This window comes from Lygodium microphyllum, chromosome 11 (assembly GCF_053477565.2).
Source record: "Lygodium microphyllum isolate KBCC chromosome 11, Lygodium_microphyllum_v1.1.10, whole genome shotgun sequence".
Lineage (NCBI taxonomy): Eukaryota > Viridiplantae > Streptophyta > Polypodiopsida > Schizaeales > Lygodiaceae > Lygodium > Lygodium microphyllum.
In genome coordinates, this window is record NC_141145.1 from 37,278,484 (window position 1) to 37,300,923 (window position 22,440).

Genomic DNA, 22,440 nt, shown 5'->3' on the forward strand with positions numbered 1-22,440 from the left:
CTACTAGACCAAATTTAGAAAACTAGGAGAGGCAATAATTCGAAGTGCTCAAAGAGATTCAAGTTGTGAACTAGAAAATGATTGGTATAGTTTTGTATGAGAGATTACATGTTAGTTTCTCCTCAATTATTTAGGAATTATGGATCATTTCATAAAGGGCCTTGAAATGTATCATTTTCAAGATAGTCTATCAAGTGATCCATTCTATGGTAAAGTCTTGTGAATTTGACATAAAAAATATCACAAGACATTATTAGATAGATCTTTATATTAAATGTCTAAATTGATTTCTCATATGAGGTTTATTAGCCAAAAACTATATAATAGCCCTAGTTTACAAGGTAAAAGTGTTCACTTTTATAGTCAAAATACGGTATAACTATAAATGATTTAATTTATCAAATCAAAATAATAAAGTTGAGGATATCAAATATAACTATGAAACATAAAATTGTTCCTCAATCATAATCTATAAATTTTTCAAATTAAAATTTAGGTAAATGCATTTTTCTTTTGGGATTTTTAACATTTTAATTTATCTAATCAAAATAATAATGTTTGTGATATCGACTAAAGGAATCAAAAACCACATTGAAAAACTATATTATTCCTTGATTATAATCTATAAATTTGTCAACTTAGAATTTAGGTAAGGAAATTTTGTTGATAAGTCAAAAATTTAAAGTCAAGAAAAAATAGATGACTAAATTATACCTATCAAAAAAATCCAACATGTCATTTTGAAATTGACACTAGGGATCTTGGGAGGAGGAAGTGCTAGTGTTGTCAAACTGAATACTAAATTAAAGCAAGTTAGTAGAAATCTATTCTATTCTCAAAAATAACTTGAAGATATTAATGAGATGATAAGATGGGTCATCCAAGGTTCTCACAAAGAGAGAGAGAGAGAGAGAGAGAGAGAGAGAGAGAGAGAGAGAGAGAGAGAGAGAGAGAGAGAGAGAGAGAGAGAGAGAGAGGAGAGAGAGAGTACCGTATGGAAACAAACTACAATAAATTAGGGGGAAAATTTTTATTCACATCCAAATTTGATCCAATTTTGGAGGCCAAAAAATATAGAAATTAGTCCATTCTCACCCCCCCCCCTTTGAGGATCAATTGCAAAGCTATCTATAAGGTAGGTTTGTAAAGGGTTCTACCAACTAAACAACTAAGTTAAGGAGACAAGTCAACACTAGCAAGTTAGTAAAAAATAAGATGTGAGATTTTGGATCTTCTTGTTTATTATCCATGTCAAAATTTTAAAATGTGATGGAAGAACAAAATAGAATACTGTTAAAAAAATAGAAAAGACATTTGGAATGATACAATAGAAAGAAAATAATACATTATTTAGATTGTATACACAAATCACTACATAGATACCCTACAAAATATAATAATTACAATCATTTTCCATTTGTGGTTGTCATTAAAATGAAGAGAAAATGTAATAATGTGTTATTTCTTAAAGAAAATTTCAATTGAAATCCATTTTTGATATGGGTTGTTCCTCACACACACACACACACACACACACACACACACACACACTCTCTCTCTCTCTCTCTCTCTCTCTCTCTCTCTCTCTCTCTCTCTCTCTCTCTCTCTCTCTCTCTCTCTCTCTCATACACAGAAACACACACCCAAAGAAGTTGAGGAGCACACAAACATGTGTTTGTCTGATGATGTGGACACACAAACTTGCAATATATAATTTAATTCTTGCTCTCACTTTTGTGGGTGTGGGTGTGGGTGTGGGTGTGTGGGTGTGGGTGTGTGTGAAAAAGTCAAGAAGAAACTTATGTCTATTTCTAGGGGAGAGTGAAACTCACAAAACCCTCTTTTATTCTTGCTCTCACTTTCTTATCTCTTACTAGTAGTCAGCCTCTCTCTCTCTCTCTCTCTCTCTCTCTCTCTACTTTAATTGTGAAAATAATAAATATGGATTTCTGTAGTGATGGAAGAAGATATTATTCTTTATTACCATTGCAACATTTACCATTCCATAGACAAGAATATTACTAGACCATGTGACTATTATGAACTCCATAATCACATTAGTATCCCATGCACACTAGACTATGACAATAATGTCCATCTTAGAACCTAGATTTTTAAACAATGATTGCAAAGTCTACCATCATGATTAGAGAGTATTAGTTTTGGAAATCTATGATGAGGAAAGATAGTGTTGATGAAAAGTTTAGCAGCTTGTGGTGCAATTAGGGTCTTTTTATAAGGGAGAAAGTAAGATTTTTTAAATTGATTTTATCTTATCAAGGCAATTGCTATTTGTCATACTTAAGAGTTCAAGAACACTAAGCATTTACAAAATATGCCAGTTGGAGGCCAGTTGTCAAAATCTTTTAGTCAAGTCTTTTGATGCTTATATAAGTACTATTATGGAATTATGGCATTTATGGTATTTATCAAGATTCACTACGAAAATAAGATGATTTTTACTTCTTCTTTTTGTAGATTTAATCTAATTGGTACATGATTCATAACTTGTTACACGTAGTGCTACATGTGAATTATGGTATGTATGGTGATGATCAAAATTCACAATGAAAATATGATTATTTTTACTCTCTATTTGTCACATGATCCGTTACTTGTTACGCATAGCGCTAAGTGTAACAAGTTACAAAACTTGTGGTTGATAGATAAAATCTACATAAGAATAAATAAAATTAAAAAGAACTTATTTTCATAGTGAATTCTAATAAATACCATAAGCACCATAACTCATAACAACTATTATTCTAACTATACTCAAAAGTATAAAAGATGTTACATATACATACAAATTCTTTATTATATCCCTAGTGAAAAGCAAGCTATATGTTATAGCCATGCTTCAAACTTTTGGAATATTCTATTTGGATGATGTATTTACCTACTTTTATAAAACACATGCACATTATTAATATTTTTGAATCTAAAATCTTAGGAATGATTCAATGAAACCAACTTCCATTGTTAACTTGAACTATATAAATGTGACAATCTTTGATCTATGAGGGAAAACCTTAAGGGGGTCACTCATAAATATGTGTATGTCATGTGGCTTCAACACAATGGATTTTTTAATACAATTTTTTACATACATAAAGGGGTTATTTATAGATTAAATAGAGAAGGGCTGTACTTTATTTAAGAAAAAACTCACAAATAAAAGTATTTATAAGTAAACCTTAAACACATGTGATATGGAGGGTATAGTGAACCCTTCGAGGGGAAAAACAAGAAAATAAGTTAGTCTTAAAAGTTTTTAAACATTACGTGGGTTTTTTTACCACATAATTATTTTGACAAGTGGTACCAAATGAAACCTTATAATGAATGGTGCTATTTCTTTGTAAGTACTTGCTTTTCTCTCTATTTGTGTGTCTCTCTAGGGAGAGCCATGTCTCTTAGGTGTATCCCCACATTGAGACATCAAATTAAGGATGCTTCAACTAAAACCAACACCCATTATCAACTTAAAGAAGGATGTAAAAGCAAAGAATCTTTGATTTGTGGTAGATGAAGGAAACACTATAGTGGCTTGAAATATTTTTAATAATAGGTGGGATTTTTGTTTTACCACCATAGTCTTATTGCTTTGAAATAGGGCATCAAGCGAAGGACTCCAAACATACAAGAGCCCACTTGGTTGTAGATTAATGTGTTAAGAGTTTACCACGCTAGCTAGAGATGAGGAATGGTAAGATTGGGTCCAGAGAGGTAGAAGGAAAAAGGAAAGGGGTGTCATTTAATGTGTGTGGTTCTTATTAGAAAGCCAAAAGGTTGTTTTCTTGTGGATCCACCATAACTTCTAGCAGCCTCATACCCTCCAAAGAAAATGTTGGTTAGTGGAAGATATTCTACTTTATATATAGCCAAAACTGATTCAACAAAAAGTGTTCATAAACCTTTCTAATTGGTTGCTTTTAAAGAATACAATGCATATTTCCATGCAGTTCAGCCGTGGTGTGAATTACAACTTAGGGGTCTAGCGGTGCAACATATCATGGGTGTAGTATGTATGCGCCGAGGAAGACACGTCGACGACATGAAAACGCTAAAGAAAGCGGCAAAGAATTTGGAGAAAGGCAAGCTTTTTGGGGTACACATATAGTTAGAAGAGAGATCAAGAGCTGCGCATTCAGACCAAAAATGGCAGTGCTAATGGTGGAGGATCATCATGATCAAGGAGGAGATGGAGGAGGCGGAGCATCAGGAGGAGGAGGACGGCGCAAGACGAAGGGTTGGCTGGGGGTCGCGGCGGCTGGAGCGATACTATGGAGAAACAACAAGTATGTGCTCCTGCTGAGCTCCACAGCGGGGCTGGGCGGCCTGCTCTTCGGCTACGATACGGGCGTGATATCGGGCGCCCTGCTCTTCATAAGGCGCGATATTGCGGCCGTGAGGGCGAGCACCCTGCTGCAGGAGACAGTGGTGAGCATGGCCGTGGCGGGGGCCGCCGTGGGCTCCGCCCTTGGCGGGCCGCTCAATGACCGCCTGGGACGCCGCCCTGCCATTTTGACTGCCGACCTCCTCTTCGTGGCTGGCGCAGCCACGTCCAGCCTTGCACGTGGGGCGGCCACGCTGGTCGCCGGCCGCGTCCTGGCCGGGCTGGGCTTCGGTCTGGCCTCCGTCACGGCCCCCATCTACATCGCGGAGACGTCCCCGTCGGCGTACCGGGGGGCGCTAGTAACCACCAGCACGCTCTACATCACGGCCGGCCAGGTGCTCTCCTTCGCCGTCGGCCTGGGCTTCACCCGCGTCCGGGGAACCTGGCGCTGGATGCTGGGTGTGGCGGGCCTCCCCGCCCTCCTGCAGCTCTCTCTCATGCTCTTCCTGCCTGAGTCCCCGCGCTGGCTCTTCCGCCGCGGCAAGACTCACGAGGCCGTGGATGTTCTCGCCCGCATCTACCCCAGCGACGAGCAGAAGCTGGCTGCCGAGGTGGAGGAGCTAGGGCGCTCGGCGCAGGCGGAGAAGGAGCTATTAACGTCGACGACTTCCCGGTTCGCCATCCTGGACGTCCTAGCCTCCAAGGAGATACGGCTGGCCATGGTCGCCGGCGTCGGCCTCCAGGTCTTCCGACAGCTCGCCGGGTTCAACACCGTCCTCTACTACATTCCCACCATCGTCCAGATGGCCGGTTACACTTCCGACATGACCGCCATCTTGATCTCGCTCATGATCGCTGGCGTCAACACACTCGGCACCATCGCCGGGATGTTTTATATCGAGCGGCTGGGCAGGCGGCCGCTGGCGATGAGGAGCCTCCTGGGGGTGATCGCGTCGCTGGGGCTGCTTGCTGCCGCATTCCACGTGGCGTGTGGCTGGCTGGTGCTGGTCGGTCTGGTGCTGTACGTGGCAGCCTTCTCCCCCGGGTTGGGGCCCGTGCCCTGGGCGGTGAACGCGGAGATCTACCCCCTGCGCTACCGCGGCCTGTGCTCGGGCATCGCCACCTCCGCCAACTGGCTTGCCAACCTACTCGTCTCGCAGACCTTCCTGTCCCTCACGCGCGCCCTCACCACCTCCTTCACCTTCCTCCTCTTCTGCGGCGCCTCCGTGGTCGCCCTCGTCTTCGTGTACTTGCTCGTGCCTGAGACCAAGGGCCTCTCCTTCGAGCAGGTGGAACAGATGTGGAAGCGAAGAGCTCGCGGAATCGACGTCTGTACTAGAGCGGAAGCTGTCGTTGAGGATGCCCCATCCCCATGAGCCTCAGCTTTTTTCGTTGCCAAATCGTCGACATTGTGATTTCGATGCGTTTGTGAGCTCCATATTCTTCCATCAATACATCCGAACTAGTGTACATGCGGACAACCTTTGAACCAATGGGAAGGCGTTCGTTGAAGTTAATTAATTCGAAGACCACAAATTATGTTGTGGTATATGTCAACTCTTAATAAATAGAGGAGAAAGTTTATACGGTGGAAGCTTCAGTCCGACACATGAAGGCAAAAGTATCGAGGAGACCCAAGTCTCCTAAGTAAGAGTTTGTTTAAACAATATTGGAAGTTCTCTCTCCTTGTTGCAACTCTTCAAAATTTTGTAGGTGAACATGGTCATTACCCTACTCTCAAGCTTTGATCCCAATCCCTTTCTTTGAATTGAGAAATAGAAAGATCTCTTTCACATCAACAAAAGACCAACAACTTCCAATATTGTGAGATATATATATGCTGATAGCTTGGAAGAAGCCAAGGTAGAATCTACTCCCTTGGTTGTTTCATGTTCCAATACATTGCATTAGAAAAGGAAATGATGGTCTCTTGAATAGAAAGGAGTGGCTCTTGCTCTCCGTTTGATGAAGCATACTAATTTGATACACACATATGGTTATGTTACGAAGGCCAAATAGAAAGGGAACCCTTTTGATGGAATAAGATAATTAGAGGTTAGTTAAGAGCTTGAGTAGATTAAATTTGTTCATGCTTTTATTTTATTAAGAATTAATCAAGGTCAACATCATAAATCACAATGTGTTGTGAAGCATTATTATGCCTTCTATTCATTTCATAGCTTTACTTGGATTGCAAGAGTCTCTTAATTCATATGCTTAAGAAGATCTATGGCAAACATCATAGAGATCTACACATCTTATAGGCTTGAGGTAGGCACCTTAGGGATCCATAGTAGAACATCTACTTTCACCTTTTTATAGCTATGGCTATATCTGGCATTTCATTAAAGTGTTCTCTAGATTGACTTTTGGTTCCACCATGGGTAGTTACCTCAGACTGAGAGACACAAAGCATACCACAGGAGGATGCAAGTGATATCAGACTCTATTGAGCATCTCTATTTCGATGCTTGAGCTTATCCATTGGATAGGCCCATAAAGAGATATATTGGGATGATATTCATGCTCATATGAGGTCCACCTTTTATTATTCCCTAGTGTTTTTTTTTGGATTTTCAACAATTTGTCGTTTCCTAGTTAGATATTTCCTCTTTAGATATTGATATATTTATTATGCTTGGGAAAGATAATAGTTACTTGAATATCAAATGTATCTATTTTTGTCTCATGGACTGATTTGGCCTTTTGTAGATGTTGTGAATCTCTCTCTCTCTCTCTCTCTCTCTCTCTCTCTCTCTCTCCCCCCTTAATATAAACAAGCTTACCATTGAACGATAACCTCAACCATCACAATGTAACCATTTTGAAGTTGTCAATGCAAGACACATGCAAATATAAAAATTAATTAGTGTAACACCTTCAACAAAGAGTAGCACTTGTGCATCAAGCCATTAATATATAAAAACACCCCACACAACATCAACCAAAAAGAGGCATACACAATCTAATAATAAATGGAAACAACAAGATCAAACTTGATAGTCCTACGCATCACAAAAATCATCTCAAGAGAAGTGGAACACCTATTTTCCACATACAGGTTTCTTTTCATCCTTAAGCATTAATTAGGGCATCAACCAAAAACCTAAAGATATCATAAACTAGTTGCAAGCAAACCTAGATATAAAGCATTTAAGAGATTTCCTAGAGCCTTCTACATCTCTTAAATCACAATTTCATGGGGCATATCATGAGATTAGTAGACACACTTGAAGTTCAATATGGTTGGTTTGCATGATGAGTGCGTAAAAAGAACATAATATTAAGGGCCACCTCCACTACAATTATCGACAACAATAGTACTTACTATGCTATTATTTGTTGTTTTGAGAGAATATAGGTCAAGTATCCCACATATCAAAGATTCTAGCTACCTTTGCAAGGTTTCTCCATTCATATCTCTCTTAGAAACAATAACCCACTTACCCATTAATGTAGTACGTGATTGGCAAACCTTGAAAGTCTTCAAAAGAACCCTGCAACTCATCAAGGTTGAAGGTTTTTGTATTGGCTTGGAAAAATATTTTCTCGTGAATAGGGTCAAAATGTTGGGCCTCCTTGATGTCTACCTATGAGCTAATTCTAATTTCCTAGGGATGTTTATGCTAGCTTGAAATGCCAACCTGGCGGACTACTTCTTGCCAATCTGGTGGACCTATTGAGTTGACTCCCTTTCTACACTCTGCCATTCTGGTTACTCGTCATGCCTCTCACTATAGGCCCCTCAATGAACTCACTATAGCCCCCTCCTGCCTACTCACATAGGCGCGTCTGCTATTCTCTTTTCTTTTGGTCTGCCACCCGAACCGGATGAACCTCGTCACCTCGGGGTTTTGTCTCTTCGTCTCTTAATCATAAATAGCGCCATGCAGCTCCCTTTGCTGAACCTGCTTTCACCTACTATGCTCAAAAGTTCATCGTGCCTTCTCATGAAAGCTTATCCTCCCACGGACCATAATTATAGCTCTGATGCATCTCACAGCTCTCTTCAATAAGCATATCATCCTGATCGTCAGTATTAGCCGTGACTTTTTATTGCAATCTTTCTGAGATCTCTACATAGTACACGCTAATGCGCACAGTGCCAACTGTTCGTCTCTTGTCTCTTGGCATAGGTGTCGTTCCTGCAATTCCGTCTTGTTTCCCTTTCTTCTTCCCATCTGGGACATCTCTTTTGCTTCCTTTGCCACCCTCATGACCATGCTAGTCCGTTACAGAACGCTCCGGTGCAGCCCTCTCCTTGTCAGATCACGACCCTCTCTTCTGCCATATCTTCTCTAGTTGTTTCTGTTTTTCTTCCCTTCCATAAGCAGGCAACTCATCCTGCACTCCGACGATCTCCTTTTCAATCTCCCCCCCCACCTCCATAATTGGCCACCTTCCCTTGAAATAGGGCGCCTTCTCCTCATGCAGTTCCTCCTTTGGGCACCATTCTTTTGCTTATTCTTTACGTGCATGCTGCCTTTTTTTTAAAATGAAAGGAAGTTGGATGTATGTGTGACCCTTTTTCAATGTCAAAGACTGTCGTTTCCATCACCGATGAACTTCCATGCCGATTAAGACCTTTCTGCCTTAACAAAGCAAAGCAAAGCCCAAAATATATGTAGCATAATGCACCATTCACAGTATAGTTTTTGAAAAAGTACATGTTATATCATAGATCATCCGATACTGGGAAAATAGTTATAGCCTCTTAAAGCATAAAAGCTCCATTGCGCAATCCCTAGCACGTTCTAGGATCAAGCTATCGATACACAAGACAGCGTAAGAACTCTTGCATTCAACTAAATCGTTCGAGAGCGGCACTATAGTGTCGTAGGACCCCCTCGCGTTGAACCTCTTCTCCCTATTGTACCTTCTTAGAGAGTATGCATGTTTCTCTATGAAGAAAAACTCATGCTTTTAAAATATGCAATTTGCTCAACCATAATGCTTTTGAAGAGATGCAACTTTGGGAAATGTGTGTGACTACAAACACTCTATCCAACACAGGATAAGCACAAATGTATTGTAAGAAAATATTGTGCCTAGTCCTGAATGTAGTGGAGATGTATAGTGTACAAGTTCCATACATAGGGCTTTCCTTGTGATAATCAATATCCTTTCACTACAATAAAAAGGCCTCATAGACGCACTTTTAGACGCGATTTTTGAATATAGAGAAAATCTTACGGGCGCGTCTATCGGCCCGTCTATTTGCGCGTCTACCGTGTCGCGTCTATAATTGCATGTATGAACGGATTTACACGCAGAAGTAGATGCGCAATAGACGCACATATACACGCGTGAATACATACACATAATAAACCAAAATTGTTATTTATTTAATTCATTTTACGCATCTATTAGCGCATCTATTTGGCACTTAGACGGGCATATAGACATTCTTATAGACGCGCTTTTACAAGCATCGGTAGACGCGAACGGAAAAAAAAAATCTCATTAAAAAAAAAGATATTTAATTTCTTTTTTAAATTTGAATTATGGAGCGCGTGTATAAGCGCATGTACTCTGCACTGTAGACGTGCGTATAAACGCGCATTTTCTGCAATTTAAACGCGCGGATAGATGTGCAAAACAGAACTGGAAAAAAAAATTAGAGAGCATGTGGCATTTTCTGCAATTTAGACGTGCGGATAGACGTGCAAAACAAAATTGGAAAAAAAAACCAGAGAGCATGTGGTTGCAAAGTGCTCTCTGGTTTTTTTTTTCCCCCCTCCCATACATTAGATTGTGCATTTGCAAAAAGGACAATGTATCTTACGGACACGAGAATTGAAAATAAAAGTCCATGTATTCGTTATAGATCAAAAGCATTTACATGGGAAGTTTAAGTGCTTACAACCTAAAGCGTGGCCGCAAGCAGTAGGCTCAAAGATGGATCATACATATACAAGAAAACAAGGCCTCATGAGGAGGTATGGTGCTCCTCTACGAATCTGAAGAAGAAACATCTTCGCTAGTACCACCATGGCTACTAGCGTCACTATCCCCCTCCTCTCTATGCTCCACATCCGGGTTCGCCTACACACACAAAAGATCAACATTGCTTGCATAGACATGGTGGAGAAAAAGTTATAATTAGCTATACTTTTAATAGGAAATTAAGAAAAACATACCTCCTCTGGCTGTTGAATCCTCATGGCCCGGTTGTATTGGTCCTCAGTGATGAGACCCTCCTCATAGAAGTGAAGCCATGTGGCTACGCGATTATGGCCTCGATGGTAACCTACCTCTCTAGGAGTAGGTATCCTACCAACGATAGTAGTCTGCAAAACAATTATGATATATACAAACAATTATGAGTCACAATATATTAGAATAAAGTATATAAAGAATTGAAAGAAATATAAATTTAAAAAAACTAAAAATCAAAATATACTTACAAACTCTGCCTCCCACGACTCTCTGCCGCCCGATCCGTAATGGACGATCCCATTGTTTCCATTTGGATCCGTCACGCCTCTGTGTGCTGGCGACTCTTCGCTTTCTCTGCTGCTTTCTTCTTGGCTTTCTTCCACTCTATGCGGTGGCACATAGGTGGTTGGCTATAGGCTCCACGCCCCTCCTCCTGCCTCCGCAGTGAATCCTTGGTGCGTGTCATGAGGTGGGATCTTTTATTGTGAAGCATATCCCTCACTTTTGTGTGTTCCCAATCATCTGAGAATCGCTGACCCTCAGGATTTGGGTACCTCCTATGGAGTGCCCTCAATACCTCCTGCCACAAGCCGCTTTTCTGATTTTTGAAGGCAATGAAACAATCTTTATACGTCGCATGCACGACGCTCCTCATGTACGCCATTACATCCCTTCCTTCATCATCATGGAAGATGCCACCAGCATCTGTAAATCTATAGTACTGGCGTACAAACTCCTCTACGTGATCTATTGGTGAGGGTGATCGCTCGCCACCTCCTAGGCAACCCCCACACAAGCCTTGTCCTCCCCCTTGACTCTCCCTCCTCCCTCTCTGTCGACTACCCTCTACCTCGCTGGATGCACATGCTTCTGCGGATGCATGTGCTTCTGCAGATGCTTGTGCTTCAGCCGATGCACATATAGGTGCTGCACGTGGAGTACCTACATGTGGAGTTTGGGAAGTAGTGCTAGGCAAAGACATCAGAGGCGTTCCAGACATGACACTAAACACCTCGTCCGCTGTGGGAGAGCGGCCAAGGTGTCTGGTCATCTCTCCCATGAAGTCTTCTCTACTAGAAAAACCTCCAAAAAATGCATTGACCCCCTGCTAAACGAGGCCAATGTATCATTCATGCGATCCAAATCCGAGTCATTGCTAGATGAACCAGGATACGACATCTGCAAAAAAAACACAGGAAAAAGACAAATTTGTTTGCATACAAAAAATCATATATTACCTACATTTTCAAAGAGCTTTCTTTAGATATTGAGCATAAAACTTAAGTGCTAATGCTTCTCATAAACAAGAAAACTGATAAACACAAACATGGGATTGGTCACATTCATCATTGCAAAAATATATTGTTTTTTATCAGAGCTGGGAGAGCTGGCGCATGTACACCCGTGTCTAAATTGCAGGTTAGACGCACCCTCAGACGCGCTCCCAAAGTTAACCTTTTGTCCAGCGCGTCTATATTTGCATCTAAGATGCAGTACAGACGCGTTGTCAGATGCAAATTCCAGGTCAATCTATGTGCGCATATATCCTCGCGTGTAGATTGACCAGCACACGCGCCAGCACATGTGCTCTAAGACGTGCCCTCAGACGCAATGAGAGGAAACATTTTTTCACGTCTATACATGCGTCTACACTAAAATGTAGACGCGCTCAGTCGGCTGATTTTAGCCCGACGACCGCCATTGATGATTTACAAAATGCAATACATAATGGAATCAGAAATCCTAAATACACAAACAGAGTAGAGAGAGAAAGAGAGAAACAGAGAGAGAGAGAGAGAGAGAGAGAGAGAGAGAGAGAGAGAGAGAGAGAGAGACTCACCTTGGGTGTTTGGTGTGGCGGGTGGTGGCGCTTCTTCCTTCTCCTTCTTTCTCTCCTTGGTAAGTTACCCTCCCTTTATGCTTGCTTGCTTGCTTGCTGCTTCTTCTTGTTCTCCTCTCTCTTGTTCTCTCTTTCTTCCTCTCCTTGGCTTTCCTTTTTTCCTTCTTGTGTATTTGAAATGAAAGAAGAGGTGAGTCATGAGGAGGTGAGGCATGAAGAGACTGCATGTCAGCTAAACTCAAGCTTCAGAGCCGCAAAAAACGCAGGAAAGGAAAGGCGCAGTTTGAAAAGAAATGATTTAAGTATGGTTTGAATTTTGACGTATGCGTCTATTTTTGCGTGTATATGCACGTCTATTGTTCAGATAGACGCGAATATAGACACGAACATAGACGCGGAAATAGACGCTAATATAGACGCATATGTAAACGCGGATATAGATGCGCATTTAGGCTTTATCATAATTTTTTGTTTTTAAGATAAGTTTTGATAGTGAATTCTTATCATAAGTTTTAGTGTATTTATGATGATTTTTGTGTATTTAAAATTGAGATCTTATGTAAACATATGAATGACAAATATTTTGATATTGTCATGAATTAGGTTTAATCATGTCGTCGTCATCACCTAGTGCAGTGCATGCTGATGAGTCAATGAGCACATCCTCAAGTGAGGATAAAACATTGCGTCTTCATAATCGAGCTGCATGACTACGATGAAAAATTAAATGCATGTGTGATCATTGTCGAGGGTGTATTTTTTTTAGCACATTGAATTGCAATGTCACACCTCAACTTGTATGGAGAATGGGACTGAGAAAAATCACCGGTATTCATGGTTTTTTTTTACCACTAAGATTGCTAGTCTATGTTATAGGAATTATATATCAACGTACATGAAACTCCCTTTTGTGATTGAGCAGGATGCGGTGCCACATCCTCAGATGCTCCCTCCCGGGCATCTGAGGCTGCAAAACGTCGACGCAAGGAGGCAGAGTCTTCAAGAAGAGCAGAGACTGACGACCATGATAGTAGCCCTCATGAAATGCCCCATCAAGTCGTAGAGGATGAGATTTTCAGGTTTAACCATGTCAAGATATCATGCATGTCCTATTTGCGGTCCCTCTCTAGTTTCCTCTAGGCTAGCACGTTTAAAGAAGGTTATCTACGACAATCATCATCAATTCCTTCCTATTGACCATCCCAAATCTGTTCTCCCTACTAATCGAATGACTCCACAATCTCTAACCATTCGAGATTGGAAGGAGAGTGCCTTATAAGCTGTACGATAGGCCCACAAGCCGCCATTAATTTGTTATCCCAGTCACTTCATGATGTGGATACTATTTTTGTAAGCACGTTGACCATGATTTTATTCATGGATTCTGCATGGCCATTTTCTTGAGGGTAGTAGAGCAATGACCTTCTATGAATGATTAGGAAGGTCAAGAGCAGGTGGAATATCACTTCATTAATGAAGTGCATGCCCTGATCACTTAATGCCGATAGCCACCCTCCACTCGACATGAGTCGATAAGAAGTGCATTTCTCTCGATTGACTTTAAAGTATTTAGCATGATGAATTGTTTACATAATATATTGTTTGTTTGTTAGGTTCTCTATATTTTTTCGTCTTTCGTAGTGGACTGAACTCAAGATCAATCACCTGTTGGACCCCATGCACATATTCAAAAATGTTGTATCTACACTATGGGATCACTTGATAGGGGCTCATGATTCAGTTAATGTAAGTGAGGATTTACGTAACATTGGTCGCATGAGACGAGCTCGGCTACGCATTGGACCTAGAGGAAAGATTGAGCTACCCCATGCACCTTGGATGTTATCAAAGAACGAGGAAAAAATAGTGAAGGAACAAATATATAGCTTTTGAATACCCACAGGATGTATGAGATGTCTCAAGGGAGCCTTCATAAAGAAAAAGAAAAGAGGTGTGGAGCAACTATCTGGTTTGAAGTCCCACGATTGGCACAAAATGATTCAAGTAAGGGTATCTCTAACCATGAATATAATAATTAGTGTGCGCTCCGACATCATATTGATATAGATTGGTTACATGAGGAAATGAAGAGAATGAAAAAAGAGGAGGAAATTAATATATCTCAAGAAGAGTGGGAATACGCACGAGGTTGCTTATGAAAGGTGAGACATACTATCAATTAATTTGTTTCTATAAGCTTTATTTTATATAAATAATTGACATATTTGATCTTTTATCTTTTACTACTAGTGCACATTATTCAATGCACTTTAGTGTGAGGGTAAACATCTTCGAACTCAACGTATAGATGAAAAGAGAAATACCCAAGATTGTGGTGTCCTTGCTCACTTCGAGGATGCCAATGGTACCATGGAAAGTTATTGTGGCTTGATCCAAGATATTCTGAAGCTTGACTTCAGACGATTCTTTATATATATACTAGATGTGAAGTGGTTTAAAGAAGTGGTAACAAATGGTGAGCATTGCACAATCAGACGTCATCCAAGTGGTTTTGTAATCATTGACTCTACAAAATTTCACCAAAACAAGAATGACCCGCCTGTAAGCTTAATTTTGGTGAGCATGGCTTGGTTAGCAGGTGCAGTTCATGCTACCTCAAAATAGTCCTCCATGGACTCAATCCAGATCGCGGCATCGGCTTGAACAGTCCTTCCCTTGCCATCAAACTTAGGTGGCTTAATTTGTTTGAGAAGGAACTTCTTCTCTTGAACCACAGTTGGACTTAGTGCAGGAGTCAGATTTGGAACCTGCACTTGGGGTTCTATCTGAACAATAAGATTCTTTATGTTAACATCTTATCACACGTTCCCATATTATGTTGACTAGCATAGCCTTTTGCTAAGCGATTTAATCACTTAACACCACAGTTAACATTTATGATCAAGATAAAAATGGTAAAAAGTCTTATTTATTCGTGAGGGCAAAACCCCTTGAGTACAGTTATTTTGGATAAGTAAGACATGTTGATTAATACATCAGTTTGGGGAAAATAGGATTCTGTTAAAATCGGCTATAGGGACGGAATAATAATATGGAGTGGGGTCATGGATTTTCAGGAAATGGTAAGTCATAGGAAGCTTGGGGTATCCCTTCCTTTGATACCCATTCTTCTCATAGCGTCCTAACACTTTGATTCTATCAGCAAAGATCACCCTGGTCAATTCTTCATAGACATACTTATTCTGCTTGACTTGCCGATCGCTAACGTGCAAAGTTGCGTTTACGAGAGCTTCGACAAAGATGAACAGCTTCATGATCTTTAAATCCTCCATCCACTTGATTCTCTTCAAGTTGGTCTGAAGGTACGCGAGTTGGTGGGCTACTATGTAGTATATTCCTGAGTCTCCTGTCCATCTCCACTCCGCATACAGGGGCGAAGGGTTATAAATGCGGTCCAGAATAGCCATCATGCCAAGCCTCCGATGATAATTCGAAGCGTGCATTGCAGCCATGAACATGACCTGGAACAATAAGAACTTGCTCCATGCTTCGTAACTCTGCAACCCAGCATCCATAAGTGAGTAAAGAAATGTTTTCAATAGAAAACACTGCTCTATTCTACTCATCTTTCCCTGTTTATCCCCTTATTTCATTTATTTTTCCTCCATTAAGTTCCCTTATAATCTCTAGATCTTGTTGGTTTGCTCTGATACCAATTGTAATGTGTCTGCTCGTCCACTTGTGGGACACGTCTTAGCATCCCATCGGGAAGAGAGTCTAAAAAGTGCCACCTGGCACTTGCAAGGAATGTCATAGGGTTTGTGATCTGGGTCTTCCCGAGTCTGCCCCGAGTGGAAGTGTCCGGCCGTTCCCACTTAGGACCGACCTGAAATCAGGGTTTCCTTCCTTTCAGCAAAGTCTCTGGGGAGTAGCTACCGTCGAGCTCTAGATGAACCACTTTGCATAGGAACAACAGAGTCAAAGCGGATTTATGCTGCACTTGGTTCATGGAATGGCGGGCCGTGTTTCCAAAATCCATTTTCGTAGCAAGATATGGCTTCTGCAAAAAAAAGGGTTGCAGGCACAGTCTCTTGTGATGACATTTTTTTAGATTTGATGTCGTTGATGTCAAATGGCCACTCACAGGTGCTCAATGAAGCCTTATGAAGCTCCCAAACAAGCCACAACAAGCTCTTACACAAGCACAAAGCATAAACCCTGATGCATACCTTGTCAGGAACAATGGCTATCTTTCTTCTTTAGTAGAGACACTTATCTTCAAGCTCCAGAGAGCACATTCATGTTGGCTCTGATACCATGTTAAATGGCAGAGTAGGTTTGGAGCAACAGAGAGTGAGCAGTCAGCTCATCCCATTTCTTTCATTTTTGACTCAAGTAACTAGTAGAGTAGAATAGTTACAACTAGGTCATACTAGGTCAGAGATCACTGACTTATTAGATGTCCCACACTTGCTGTGTACAGCTAGACATACAGTTAGACTGTCGGTAACACACATAGACAGAAACATAGAGCTTGACGTCAATTCTTTACTTTAATCTTGCATTTGACAAGTTGGTTTTTGCACAAGAATGACACAAGCTCTTTGTTTTTTGAGCATGTGGAGGTCATCTCCCTAGTTCGTTAGATACTTCCATGCCAATGGGTTGAGGTGATGCACATAATGTACCATCAATATGTATTAGCTTGACATGAGATGTAGCATGGATATATAGAACTTAGTTATGCACACACATGAGAAAGCACTATTTTATGAGTAGGCAAATCAGTTCTCAAGCACAATTGGTTATTCTTCACTAATAAACAAATCCTTGACTCAGATGGAAAGGAGAAATTGAGTTCAAGAGCCATTAAAGGCTACAATAGCCATAAGTAATAGGCTTACATAATTTATGATGATATTTGAGCTCCTAATGAGTCAAGGGGATAAAATGAACTAGATCTTCCTTTTATACGAGTGGTCAACTGAGTGCAAACACTACAACAAAAACAAGGCATAGACGCGCATGTTAGACACGCAAAGTCGGGCGCGTCTATCATTGCGTCTATAAGTGCGTGTAAATAGACGCAAATTTTGTGTCTATATATCTGTGCAAATAGACGCCAATATAGACGCGCCAGCATATGCACAATTATTTAACCACCTAAAATTGCAATTTCCATAATTAAAAAACCAAAGTTAATAATTATTTAACCACCTGAAATTGATTCTTGAGCATGCACGTGTGCGCATGATAAAAACTATAGAATTAAGAGTACACATTGAATCATTGAATTAAAAAAATAGAGTTAATAATTACTTTTTCATTACTCTCTAATGAATGGTAGTTCCTCCAGTTGACAAGCTTGATATAAGTAAATAGCGGCAAGCGACAGAAACCTTACAATTAGTAGCAAGCATTGCAATATGTATCTCGTAATTTCTCTACTTGAAGATGATAAAAAAAATTTATTATGGAAAATTCAATTTAGCTTTAAACTTGACTATTGATTCTTGAGTATGCACGTGTGCACATGATAAAAACCATAGAATTAGGAATACACATTGAATCATTAAGCAAATTAAGTATGTTACAATGAATGATCCATCTCATCTTCAATGAGATCAGCCCTTGCTAAACTATCTACTTCTAGGTCTATGTTATTAAGAGGTAACGAAACAAATAAGTCTATCCCATATCAGATGTGTTGCTATATTGCTCAATAACTTCATCAATATCATCGACAATCACATTATTTTCTTCTTCTGCGTTTCCTTGAATATCCTCGCGAGGTTCGTCTTGTACTATATCACGCATATCATCCATTATGGTGTCATCATGCACATCATCATTAATTGTTGGATTGTCATCTGCTATCTCCATGTCGGTAATATTACCATATATTGGTTTTGAACAATTAGATATAGGGATGACATACCACCATCGGTTATTGTTTACCATTGGATGCATATACAACCTGTATTTGAAAAACAAAAGCAAGAAACTTAAATACTTATTATATTGTGTATATGTATCACATGTATACATATTAAAAAATTAGCCTTTGCATATATACCTGCTCGCATTGTTGAGGTAGTACTAATGTGCGAGGGAGGTATCTGCCACCTGCCTACCGCACACAAAAGATAAATGAATTCTATGACTTGAAGTAGCTAGGAGTATCCCTTGAATCATATTATTCGAAGTTCGTTTCACTCCTAAAGTATGCACCCCCAATGGATATGACACAACACACGTCAAAATTTTCTGTTGGGTTGAATCCACCCATAAACACTCGATCGGAATCAATACACCCAACGGACCTACAAGACGCACTTATTCGAGCTATTCCAATAATACAGGAGGTGTAGACCAAACCAAGGTACAACAGGATTTGGCCTTACAAAGATCAGAAAAAGGGTATGTCTAAGGCTCAGACCAAGAGAGTGCAGGGTCAGAATCAGGGCCAAAGAAAGAAGGCTAGGGCCAATGCTGTCAACAACTTTGTTCTAGCCCAAAGTTATGATTGCGACCCACATTGATTCCATTGCAACGAGAGCCCAGACACTTCAAGAGGGAGTATCCCAAGCTTAGCAAAGGACATCGCCAAGGGAAATTCCAAGGTCAAAATAGAGCCGCTCATGGCCAAGGAACCATCGTTATGGCTAGAGGGAGAACCTACAGGGTTTCCAACAAGGAGCTGGATGATGGAGAAGACCCATCCATGGATGCTGACATTGAGAGGGCAATGGTTCACGCCACTCTTCACATGAAGGATCCAAATCGCCAATTCTCGGTGATTCAAACACCATCAAAATATCAAGGTAAAAGCTTCAAAACCCTGATTGACTATGGTAGTATACATTCCTTCATTTCACTAATCTGTGCAAAAAGATTAGGGATAGCCACAATAGATGCACCTACTTTACTTGTGGAATTAGCAAATGGTCGTAAGGTTACTTGTACTAGGCAAACTGCTAAGGTGAAATTCCTATTGGGTGGGAAGCCAACTTTTTTGAGATTCAAGGTAATGAACCTAGGTGTCCACAAATGTTTACTCGGAATGAATTGGCTAATACCCAATGATATCCACATCCACTGTGGGAAGGGCCAAGTCTCCTTCCGAAATTCTGAAGGGGAACTAGTCACGACTTAAGGTGAGGCTGGTAAGCCAAAAATACAGTTGGCAAGGGCAACACGAATAATAAAAGGTGTTCAAAAGGGTCTACCTGTCTGTCTGATTAAACTGAATAAGCCAGATCAGAATCAATAATCTGGAGAAGAACCTTCTTGGTTAAAGGAATACATAGACGTATTTGCTGAAGATCTGACGGAGCTTCCTCCCCAAAGGGAAGTTGACCATGAAATCAAACTTGTGCCAGGAACTGCACCGATCGCAAAGAGGCCGTACAAGATTTCCATTCCGGAAGCTATCGAACTAAAAGAGCAAGAAGAATAGAGAAGAGAGAGGAAGAAGAAGAAGAAGAGAAAGAAGAGGGAGAGAGAGAAGGAGAAGAAGAAAAAGAAGAAGAGGGAGAGAGGGAAGGATAAGAAGAGAAGAAGAAGAAGAAGAAGAAGAGGGATAGAGAGAAGGAGAAGAAGAGAAGAAGAAGAAGAAGAAGAAGAGAGAGAAAGAGAGAGAGAGTGAAGAGAGGGAGGAGAGAGAGAGAGAGAGAGAGGGAAGCTTCTTCTCCCCTCCTTAAAGAGAGGTCACACACCCCTCTATATTGCCAAAAATACGCCCGTCCCCTTCGTTATCTCTTCCTCCACTCAAGGAAAGGCGGCAGAAATATTGCAAAGGAGAGTGCGGGAACCCTATCACTCGTACATGCATCTTCGAGTATGGCCCCAAAACGTAGTTCCACAAAGATGGCCGAAAACCTTGCAAGCGTGGATGGAGGTTCGAACCAAGGTGGCACCGCAACCGCGAACGGTTCATCAGGCATCAATACCATAGGAATCACAGCATCACTCTAAACCTAGGTTGCTCTATTATTAAATCGTAGGTTGTAATCATCACAGTGAAGAATCATGTTCACATGCATCACATTAATTGCGTGTTTGATAATTCCCTAGGTATGAATATAGTTGTGATGTATGTATAATCTCCATTGTAGGATGAAATTGTAATAGGTGAAATTCATTAGAAACTACATCATAAATTACGAAAATTTCTTGCATAGAGTGCATTACTCCTTGCACAAGTTCTTGCTTAAAATGCATTTCAGAGAACATTGAAAGAAACAAAGTGCATGTCCATGTTGCAAGATGGATTCTAAGATACTTGTAATAATCTGCAGAAAAGATTAAAGTGCAGCTAGACTCATACAATGATCACATAAAGATAGACCATTCAAGAAGGTTATAGATCGTATTGAAAAGAAAGCATGGCATTACGTTGCGGCATTAAAGTTGTTGGGAAAATTCAACATTTCTTGTAATTTACCAAATGGGACTGAGATCCACGAATTGCATGACAAAGTCCTTGGTGACTTCAAGGGGGATAGGTAAAATCTTAGTGCTTGTGATCATTATTAAGAAGGCTTAAGAAGATTACACTTAAGTTGGAGAAGGAATTGTTCTAAACAGAACCATCTCGACCAGCCATGGTCAAAGGGATAGGCAATCTTGATCTATTAAGATCAAAGATAAAGGTACATAGGTACTTTAAGGGACCTAGGAGATAACCAACAAGTTGACCAACCAAGGACAACGGGGTTGTCCATGACCTATTTTACAAGGAGACCCAGGGTAAGGATAATTAGGGTCGATAGGGTACAAACCCTAACCCAAAGGAAAAGGGAAAACAAGAAGCCTAGCTTGCCAAGCCCTTGGAATCTCACCAAGTCACGAATGATCCAGGATCGAATGCTGGGAGCATTCGGGAAGAGGGAATCACACCTTAGCGGTTGGTCATACAAACGACCTCTGAAATGATCGTGATTGTACACTTAGGTACATTGTTTGATTTTCCTTGCTTAAGGAACTAATTGAAGGCAAAACACTCAATGCTTCCAGTTAAAAGCGTGGAGGGAGAGGCAAGTTCAGTTACCTCCAACTGTTTGCCTGGCCCTATCCAAGGGGGTTGTTAGCCACACTGGGTATATGGACCTAATGCGTCGTGAGAGGTCTCTCCGTGGGTGCTGCTTGGAGCGTGAGGATGCTTGGGTGCCAGGGGAGGCTCTGGTTGTAAATTTCTTGCCTCGGGATCCGGCACAAGAGGCCAACAAGACTTGAGATGGGATCTCGAGGCCCGTGTACTAGTCTACGGGTGGAACTTGGAGCAGTGATCCTGTAGATTGCTGGGATAGCCTTCGGGCATGATACTTGATGTATTCCGGGACTATGATAAATAAAGATCAAATATTTGAAAAAGGAACTTGCTTGACATTGTTTTTGTGTCAGTACCTAAGTTATGTGAAGGAACCTGTGTTTAAATTGATTAATTAAAGAATATGCTTTTGCATGTCAAACATAATGTGGTAGGTAATTAGATAACTAAGCAAACCGAGGAAAGTGTGATGGACATGACTTGGGTCCGTCCTATGGAAGGGTGGTCCCGATTAGCTAGGGACTTTTCTCAAAAGACGTGATAACGAGACGATGAAGACCTAGCATCAGTAGAGTTAGGATCACGATTTATGCTGTTTTAGGGGAACGGAATGGGACTATGCCTTATGGGCAGAGAGGTTGAGCTTCACAACCCTCTCATTTCCCATTCTTCATGAACCAAGTGCAGCATAAATCCACTTCGACTCTGTTTTTCCTACGCAAAGTGGTTCATCTGGAGCTCGACGCTAGCTACTCCCTAGAGACTTTGGTAAAAGGAAGGAAACCTTGATTTCAGGTCGGTCCTAAGTGGGAACGGCCGGACACTTCTGCTCAAGGTAGACTTGAGAAGACCTAGATCGCAAATCCTATGACATTCCTTGCGAGTGCCAGGCGGTGCTTTCTAGAATCTCTTCCTGATGGGCTGCTAAGACGTGTCCCACAAGTGGACGAGTGGACACGTTACAGACTAATGTATGTGCAAGGTTCTAGCATACACAAGGGCACACCAGTACATGTGCTAGTGCAAATCCGTATGCAAGTAAGTGTGCATGTGTGTGCATGTGTCAGCATGCAATCAACTACACACTAA

At 40.9% G+C, this 22,440-nt stretch overlaps 1 pseudogene; it reads left to right on the top strand.

Annotated features, from left to right (window-relative positions):
- The first annotated feature begins 3,748 nt into the window (after positions 1–3,748).
- LOC148028710 (inositol transporter 1 pseudogene) lies at positions 3,749–6,305 on the top strand (annotated as a pseudogene).
- Positions 6,306–22,440: the final 16,135 nt, after the last annotated feature.